Here is a 10,386-nt window from a genome sequence, read left to right as displayed (position 1 = left end):
TCAAGCAGCAACTCAATAAGCTCGAGGAGGAGAATCGTATCCTGAGGAGTATCATCGCCAAGAATATCACACCACCACCTCCGAAGAAGGAGACATAATCACATGGGTATGGGCACTCCCCTTGGCAACTGCCAAGCTTGGGGGAGGTGCCCCGGTATCGTATCACCATCACATCTCTATCTTTACTGTTTTTCTTACTTCGATCCTTTTAGTAATATCTCGATCTAGTAGAATAAAGTTTTGGTATGATTTAGTTTTGAGTTTTGCTTTATGATCCCTCTATGTAATCGAGTTTGTGAGTTATATAATAAAGATTAGTGTTGAGTCAAGGGCTTGATTATTTTGCTATGATCTTGAGGGAATAAAAGAAAAAGAAAAGGAATAAAAAGAAATAAAGAGATCATATTGATCTTATGGAGAGTAATGACTTCACATAGAAAGAGTATGATGATTAAAAATTGTTGAGAGTTGACAAACAAAGCTTTGGTCATCGTTGCAATTAATAGGAAGTAATAAAGAAAGAGAGGTTTCACATACAAATATACTATCTGGGACATTTTTTATGATTGTGAGCACTCATTAAAATATGACATGCTAAAGAGTTGATGTTGGACAAGGAAGACAATGTAATGGGTTATGTTTTCTTATATATGAAATAAACTATATTGTCATGGATCATCCAACATGTTGAGCTTGCCTTTCCCCCTCATGCTAGCCAAATTCTTTGCACCAAGTAGAGATACTACTTATGCTTCCAAATACCCTAAAACCCAGTTTTGCCATGAGAGTCCACCATATCTACCTATGGATTGAGTAAGATCCTTCAAGTAAGTTGTCATCGGTGCAAGCAATAAAAATTGCTCTCTAAATATGTATGATTGATTAGTGTGGAGGAAATAAGCTTTTTACGATCTTGTGATGTGGAAGAAATAAAAGCGACGGACTGCATAATAAAGGTCCATATCACAAGTGGCAATATAAAGTGACGTTCTTTCGCATTAAGATTTTGTGCATCCAACCCTGAAAGCGCATGACAACCTCTGCTTCCCTCTGCGAAGGGCCTATCTTTTACTTTTATCTCTTACCCTTATGCAAGAGTCATGGTGATCGTCACCTTTCCTTTTTACATTTTATCCTTTGGCAAGCACAGTGTGTTGAAAAGATCCTGATATATATATATATCTAATTGGATGTAAGTTAGCATGAGCTATTATTGTTGACATTACCCTTGAGGTAAGAGGTTGGGAGGAGAAACTATAAGCCCCTATCTTTCTCTGTGTCCGATTAAAACTCCATAACCATACACTACTAGAAAAAGGCTTACTAGTGGCGCACCAGTTTTGCCTACTAATGGCGCATTACTGGTGCGCCACTAGCATCACGCCACTAGTAATTTTTACTAATGGCGCACCGCTGGTGCACCATTAGTATCTGGTACTCTAATGGCGCACCGGGCAGTGCGCCATTAGTATAGGCCCCGGTGCGCCATTAGTATGCCTCCCAGTGGGCATGTGCTTTGCCATACTAATGGCGCACTGCTGTGTGATGCGCCATTAGTATCCTTTGGCATACTAATGGCGCACGTATGGGTGATGCGCCATTAGTATGTATATTAGGGATTTTTTTCTTTTCTGATATTTGCACAGATTACAAAATATATTATTGGACAGAATATAAACAGCACCACACAGCAACAGCAGATTCATCGAATACAATAGAAGATTAGTCTCCGAATACAATTCATCATATTAGTCTCCGAAATCAAAAGACCGAACAAAGATAGAACATTACAAGTCTCGAGACCGCGAGTAGCAAGTTTGTCGAAATTAATACTAATCCTAACAAGTCCTACTAATCATCATCATACAACTTCTACTTGTTATTAATAACAAGTCATACGATCATCATCCTGATAGTCATCGAACCAACCCTACTTAATTGTTCTTAGCACATGATCATCAGTATTAGGCAGGACCTAAAATACCCTATTTAAGGTAAAATAGCATAAAACAATATAGACCCTGACTCTCCATTATGGAGAATGGAGATCATCCTATCTTCAATTCTTGCGTGGCGCTTCCTTTTGCTTCCAAGAACCTCCTTACGACTGTCCATACATTTTTTCCATTCTCTGATTAGCATGTCTCCACTTCTTCTATAAATCCGGTATGGACAGTTGAGATTTGTAGGATGACCTGGATATAAGTTCAAAACTTGAAGGCTGCCATTCTGATACATCAAATGAGGCACACAATCCTCTGGGATTCTCTGTTGAAAAACATAGTAATAACTTCATAGTTAGCAATGATGTACTAGTTTTAGAAGTATGCAAAAGATGCACGGATGTCGTAATAGTAAAAAATCTTACCAGGGTATCTCCATGGTAGTTACCGTAGTTCAACACGTGCACTAGTGGCACGTATTGACCATAATGTTGAGGAGTTTGATTGTAGATATTGTAATTCTCAAGATCAGTACAAAATCCGACCAGATGATTTTTCTCCTGATAAGTTAACTCGGAGCCATCGGTGTAGTGGGTTTTGTCTACCATTTTCCGCACATTTTTTGAACAATCAAAATAAGCTGTCAATGGAAATAAGTTGTCAACTATTTTGAAATAAACAATATAGATTAGTTAATAATTAACTATGTTTGAGAAACTCACATAGCGGTAGAACTGGAGGCGTATCAACAAGGACCCAAATGTCCATATTGTCTTGGTCGATGCCAGGATCACCAAGATCCATGGTGACAAGCATACCCTCATCAAAACCATACATCTTGCAAAATGCTTCCCAATTTTTGCAACCAAAATGGGTTACGCTCTCAGCATTATATAGATTTACTTCAAAATCCACATCATGATGTGTCCTTAGGTGAATTTTCTTTGTTTCAAAATTTTCATGATCTTCAAAATCCATCCTCTCCAAGACATAGCGTCTTGCATGGCATGGGATAAACTATACTCGAATTGTAAAAGATGAAATTACACGTTGAATAGTTGAAGTCATGCTTAATTATGCAAAAAACACTTGTCGTCGTTGCGTACCGTTTCAACTTCGAAGGTCTCCTCGAGCTTAATGCTGAAGCGCCGATCATCGTCCAGGTGAGGCCTGTCGCACAGACCTCGACCGTCGTGGCACCAGTCGCACTCCCCCGGGAGACTTTCGTCGTCCGATGATGACATTTCCTATGTTCATAATTCAAAACTACATCATCTCTGTTGGGTCCAATAAGATAATCCACGGTGTGGTGAAAATACGCCCATCCAAATAGAATATGTGGTATGGGCTTTTTTAGTAGGTCATCCTACCAGATTAGGGTTTATCGATGACGAGCAACTGACATTAGTAATAACTATGAGTAGATATCACACTTCTATATGAATAACACAAGAGGCAGTTGATCCTACTTAATTAAGTCCTAAGATACCCCGGCCCATGCATTAGTCGGAAGTGCCCCATATGTCCTATTTTTAGCAAAGTCATGCTAAAATTCACGGAAAATTTCAGCATGACCTTTCCTGAAAATAGGACATATGGAGTACCCGAATTTGCCGGAACGGAAGTTAATCGACATTCCGGCAAACTCAAGGGCCTCTCGGGGTACCTGCAAAATCATCACGACACGATGGTCGCAGACAAAACCCAGCAAACTAGCAACTGATGGATCAACACGTAAAACATGTCCAATAAGAGCATATAATTCAACAACTCCACTGAAAATGAGAGCTGAAAGATGCAGGGAGCACAAACAGCTCAGAAAAAGGATGCAGGGAGCACAAAGAGCTACACACTGAATCTTTTATCTACTTATACCTGTAAATTAGCACTCCGATGCTGGCCTTGACAAATGATCCCACTATGTTGTTTGCTGGAATCTGCAAAATGATCCCACTATGTTGACAAATGATCCCACTATGTTGTTATACTTGAGAACACTGTAACAAAATCAAAACCACAATAAACAGTGGTCAAATACAGAAGAAGGAACAATTTATTTGTACTGTAAAAAAGGTTAGAGAGAAAAGTTAATGAGGATGAGTCACATAAACCAATTCAGATCACTCCCTCCCCAACACTGGCAATGCTCACTAGATCTTTATAAACCTGGGTACTTGTTTGGGATAAAAATAATAGAAGGGATTTCAGGAAGGAGTTCAAAACATATAACATTGGAGGGTTAGATTCAATTTAACCTCTTGTACCTCCTGTACATGTGTGAATTAAGGAGTAGCAAGCACAGGAACAACAAAATTCAGAGATGACAGAAAATCAAGGCACAAATTACACAGAACCATGAAGCTAAAATATAACTATTTAAATCAAGGCACTGTTAGAAAAGACAACATAGTTCAGTAAAGTCATGAACATAAATACTGCAGAATTTAGAGACCACTTAGTACTGTAAATTCAGTTAGCAACAAGACAGAGAAATTGCACTTAGATTTCAAAGAAAAATATGACTACTCCACACTGTAAATCATCAACATTGACACTGTAATAACTGTATACTCCACACTGTAAATAGACAGAACATTTTTTTGCCACAACTTGAATCTGCAGATTATCACGAGGAGTGAAGCAATTTTGATTTACAAACATAGTTACTCCTACTACTTATCTGCGGTTGCCCAGATCATAATTGCATCATGCTTGCTTATCTGAGACTAATACAAAAAGAGAAGAGCAGTTTTAAACAGAGCAGAAGAAGTACTAGTGCAGGAACGAATGTAAGGTTCAGAAAATCCATCACAGGAGCAAGAAGAAGAACAACAGTTTTACTAGCTTGCATGAACAAGTGGAGCAAATTGCTCAGAGGTGCTGCTGGAGATGCTGTCGGGGCGGCGGGCGCTGGACAAGGAGGAAGGAGGAAGGAGGAGAGGTACCTGGGCGGGCACGGCCGGTCACCGGAGGGGTCGGGGTCGGGGTTGGGGTCGGGGTCGGCGGCGGCGGCGGCATCGAAGGGATGGCTCGAGGGCGTCCGAGCTCGTCCGGGTCCTCGTAGTCGAAGAGGAAGACGGCGGCGGTCCTCCTGGGCGCCTCGGTTGGCCGTGGGGAGGCCGGCGGCCACGTGCTTCGCGGGGCGGCGCGGGGGAGCTGCAGTTGTGGAGGGCGCGGGGGCGGCGGCGCGGGGGAGCTGCAGTGGTGGGGGGCACGGGGGCGCGGGGGTGACGGGGGTGGAGTCCGGCGGAGGTCGGGGCGGCGGCGTCGTGGGTCAGGTGAGCGCGCGGGTGGACTGGCGAGGGAGAGGGGAGGAATTAGCTAAGGGGGGAAACTTACTAATGGCGCACCCCGAAGCGGTGCGCCATTAGAATGCTTTTTTACATAGAAATGGCGCACCCACGACGGGTGCGCCATTAGTAAAAAAAAATTATGTAGCAATGGCGCACCAGCCATAGGTGCGCCATAAGTAATTTTTTTATTATTTTTTGTTGCATCTAATAATTTTTTTAGAAAATGAATATGAATATGAAACAGTAACAATTTTTTACAAAAACAGTAATAATTTGTGACGGTGGAGCAGGCCAGGGAGGGTGCGGGGGGTCGTCGGCGGCGGTGGAGCGGGCCGGGGAGGGTGCGGGGGTCGGCGGCGGCGGTGGAGCGGGCCGGGGAGGGTGCGGTGGGTCATCGGCGGCGGTGGAGCAGGGGAGCTAGGGTGCGGGTGGTCGTCGGCGGCGGTGGAGCGGGCCGGGGAGGGTGCGGGCCGGGGGGTCGTCGGCGGCGGTGGAGCGGGCCGGGGAGGGTGCGGGGGGCGTCGGCGGCGGTGGAGCGGGCCGGGGAGGGTGCGGTGGGTCGTCGGCGGCGGTGGAGCAGGGGAGCTAGGGTGCGGGGGGTCGTCGGCGGCGGTGGAGCGGGCCGGGGAGGGTGCGGGCCGGGGGGGTCGTCGGCGGCGATGGAGCGGGCCGGGGAGGGTGCGGGGGGGCGTCGGCGGCTATGGAGCAGGGGAGCTAGGGTGCGGTGGGTCGTCGGCGGCGGTGGAGTGGGGGAGGGTGCGGGGGTCGTCGGCGGCGGTGGAGCGGGCCGGGGAGGGTGCGGTGGGTCGTCGGCGGCGGTGGAGCAGGGGAGCTAGGGTGCGGTGGGTCGTCGGCGGCGCCCGGTGGAGCGGGGTAGAGGGTGCAGGGGGTGCTCGGCGGCGAGGGGGACCGGATCTGGCGAGGTGGGATAGCGATCGAGATGGAGGGGGATCAAGATCAAGTGTCCATGAAATATACACTAATGGCGCACGGGGGAGCAGTGCGCCATTACTAGCTTAAACTAGTAATGGCGCACTGCCCCTGGTGCGCCATTAGTAGTTTTGCAAAAAAAGAAAAAAAATTGTAGTGGCGCACTATGCTGCTAGTGCGCCATTACTAGTTACAACTAGTAATGGCGCACTATGTCCTGGTGCGCCATTAGTATGTCTGGAAAAATAAAAAAAATAAAAATTTGTTACTAATGGCGCACCGTGTGTCTGGTGCGCCATTAGTGTATTTCACACTAATGGCGCACCAGCGCATGGTGCACCACTGCTACATAGCAATGGCGCACCACATGTCTGGTGCGCCATTAGTGGCCATTCCATCTATAGCCCTTTTCCTAGTAGTGATAAGTATTGCGTGAGTGTTAGCAATTGTGAAAGACTAAATGATAGTTGAGTATGTGGACTTGCTGAAAAGCTCTGACATAGACTCTTTCTGATGTTATGATAAATTGCAATTGCTTCAATGACTCAGATTATAGTTTGTTGGTTCTCAATAAAGTTTCTGATTCATACTTGACATTGTGAATATATTATTACTTGAGCATAAGAAATCATATGACAATACTATATATGTTTCTGTTATAAGAATGATCATGGTGCCCTCATGTCCGTATTTTATTTTATCGACACCTCTACCTCTAAACATGTGGACATATTAAACGTTATCGGCTTCCGCTTGAGGACAAGCGAGGTCTAAGCTTGGGGGAGTTGATACGTCCATTTTGCATCATGCTTTTATATTGATATTTATTGCATTATGGGCTGTTATTACACATTATGTCACAATACTTATGCCTATTCTCTCTTATTTTTCAAGGTTTACATAAAGAGGGAGAATGCCGGCAGCTCGAATTCTGGGCTGGAAAAGGAGCAAATATTAGAGACCTATTCTGCACAACTCCAAAAGTCCTGAAACTCCACGGAAGTTATTTTTGGAAATAATAAAAAATACTGAGCGAAGAAAATACCAGAGGGGACCCACACCCTGGGCACGAGGGTGGGGGGCGCGCCGCTGCCTCGTGAGCCCCCTGGTGGCCCTCCGGTGCCCATCTTCTGCTATATGAAGTCTTTCATCCGAAGAAAAATCATAAGCAAGCTTTCGGGACGAGACTCCGCCGCCACGAGGTGGAACCTTGGCGGAACCAATCTAGCGCTCCGGCAGAGCTGTTCTGCCGGGGACACTTCCCTCCGGGAGGGGGAAATCATCGCCATCGTCATCACCAATGCTCCTCTCATCGGGAGGGGACCAATCTCCATCAACATCTTCACCAGCACCATCTCCTCTCAAACCCTAGTTCATCTCTTGTGTCCAATTCTTGTCTCTAAGTCTGAGATTGGTACCTGTAGGTTGCTAGTAGTGTTGATTACTCCTTGTAGTTGATGCTAGTTGGTTTATTTGGTGGAAGATCATATGTTCAGATCCATTATGCACATTAATACCCCTCTGATTATGAACATGAATATGCTTTGTGAGTAGTTACGTTTGTTCCTGAGGACATGGGAGAAGTCTTGTTATTAGTAGTCATGTGAATTTGGTATTCGTTCGATATTTTGATGAGATGTATGTTGTCTCTCCTCTAGTGGTGTTATGTGAACGTTGACTACATGACACTTCACCATTATTTGGGCCTCGAGGAAGGCATTGGGAAGTAATAAGTAGATGATGGGTTGCTAGAGTGACAGAAGCTTAAACCCTAGTTTATGCGTTGCTTCGTAAGGGGTTGATTTGGATCCATATGTTTCATGCTATGGTTAGCTTTACCTTAATACTTCTTTTGTAGTTGAGGATGCTTGTAATAGGGTTAATCATAAGTGGGATGCTTGTCCAAGTAAGGACAGCACCCAAGCACCGGTCCACCCACATATCAAATTATCAAAGTACCGAACGCGAATCATATGAACGTGATGAAAACTAGCTTGACGATAATTTCCATGTGTCCTCGGGAGCGCTTTTCTCTATATAAGAGTTTGTCCAGGCTTATCCTTTGCTACAAAAAGGATTGGGCCATCTTGCTGCACTTTATTTACTTTTGTTACTTGTTGCTCGTTACAAATTATCCTATCACAAAACTATCTGTTACCTATAATTCCAGTGCTTGTAGAGAATACCTTGCTGAAAACCGCTTATCATTTCCTTCTGCTCCTCGTTGGGTTCGACACTCTTACTTATCGAAAGGACTATGATAGATCCCCTATACTTGTGGGTCATCAACGGGACATGGGGCACCCCCACTTCTCCCGTGGTGCCTCGATAACCGCTTGGGCTGACATAAAGCCGGTCCACGCAGGTTGCGCGACCATCATTACCTTCCTGCCCAGACCCATCCTCCTACGCCTTCCTTCCCACGCAAGATTTCCCTTCCTTCGCTGGACCTCCGCTCCCCTTGGTTTCGTTGCATTGCCATGGTGCCCCTGGGCAGGAGGAATAGCGTAATGGCGACAACGGACAGATAAGCGGCATTGGAGCTTGCCCTGGGCAGGTCAACGGTGCTCAACGCCTAGGGGCTCAATAAGGTCCTCCCGATGACCACAGCTGCTTCAACCAACTGGGGAAGGACCAAAATCTAGCCAGACTCGCGACCCCTCGCCGAGTTGGACGCCACCACCATCGCCATCTGATACGTCTCCAACGTATCTATAATTTTTGATTGTTCCATGCTATTATATTATCTGTTTTGTATTTTTTATATGCGTTAATATGCTATTTTATATGATTTTTGGGACTAACCTAGAGCCCAGTGCCAGTTCCATTTTTCCCCTTGTTTTAGAGTTTTGCAGAAAAGGAATACCAAATGGAGTCCAAACGGAATGAAACTTTCGCGATGATTTTTCTTGGACCAGAAAGACATCCAGAGGGCTTGGAGTGCACGTCAGGAAAGCCACGAGGCGGCCACAAGGTCGGAGGTGCGGCTAGGGGGGTAGGGCGTGCCGCCCACCCTTGTCGGCCCCTCATGACTCCACTGACCTATTTCTTCCGCATATATATTCTCAAATATCCTAAAACCTTCCAGGAGAGCCAAGAAACCACTTTTCCATCGCCGCAACCTTCTGTACCGGTGAGATCCCATCTAGGGGCCTTTTCCGACGTCCTGCCGGAGGAGGATTTGATCACGGAGGGCTTCTACATCAACACCATTGCCTCTCCGATGAAGCGTGAGTAGTTTACCACAGACCTACAGGTCCATAGCTAGTAGCTAGATGGCTTCTTCTCTCTCTTTGATTCTCAATACCATGTTCTCCTCGATGTTCTTGGAGATCTATTCGATGCAATACTCTTTCGCGGTGTGTTTGCCGAGATCTAATGAATTGTGGATTTATGATCAGCTTATCTATGAATATTATTTGAATCTCCTTTGAATTCTTATATGCATGATTTGATATCTTTGCAAGTCTCTCCGAACTATCTAATTGGTTTGGCCAACTAGATTGGGTTTTCTTGCAATGGGAGAAGTGCTTAGCTTTGGGTTCAATCTCGCGGTGCTCGATCCTAGTGACAGAAGGGGAACCGACATGTATTGTATTGTTGCCATCGAGGATAACAAGATGGGGTTTTCATCACATTGCTTGAGTTTATCCCGCTACATCATGTCATCTTACTTAATGCGTTACTCTGTTCTTATGAACTTAATATTATAGATGCAGGCAGGAGTCGGTCGATGTGTGGAGTAATAGTAGTAGATGCAGGCAGGAGTCGGTCTACTTGATACGGACGTGATGCCTATATTCATGATCATTGCCTTAGATATCATCATGAACTTTGCTCTTTTCTATCAATTGATCCGCGGTAATTTGTTCACCCACCGTAATATTTTCTATCTTGAGAGAAGCCTCTAGTGAAACCTATGGCCCTCGGGTCTATTTTCCATCATATAAGTTTCTGATCTACAATTTTAGTTTCCTATTTACTTCTTTGCAATCTTTTACTTTCTGTTCCATAAACCAAAAATACCAAAAATATTACTTTACCGTTTATCCATCTCTATCAGATCTCACTTTGCAAATAACCGTGAAGGGATTGACAACCCCTTTGTCGCATTGGTTGCAAGTTGGTTTTTGTTTGTGCAGGTATTTGGTGGCTTTTGCTTTGTCTCCTACTGGATTGATACCTTGGTTCTCAAAAGCTGAGGGAAATACGTACTCTAC

Source organism: Triticum aestivum, chromosome 2D (genome assembly GCF_018294505.1).
Source record: "Triticum aestivum cultivar Chinese Spring chromosome 2D, IWGSC CS RefSeq v2.1, whole genome shotgun sequence".
Lineage (NCBI taxonomy): Eukaryota > Viridiplantae > Streptophyta > Magnoliopsida > Poales > Poaceae > Triticum > Triticum aestivum.
The sequence above is the reverse complement of the archived record's forward strand: the minus strand, read 5'-3'. Positions refer to the sequence as shown.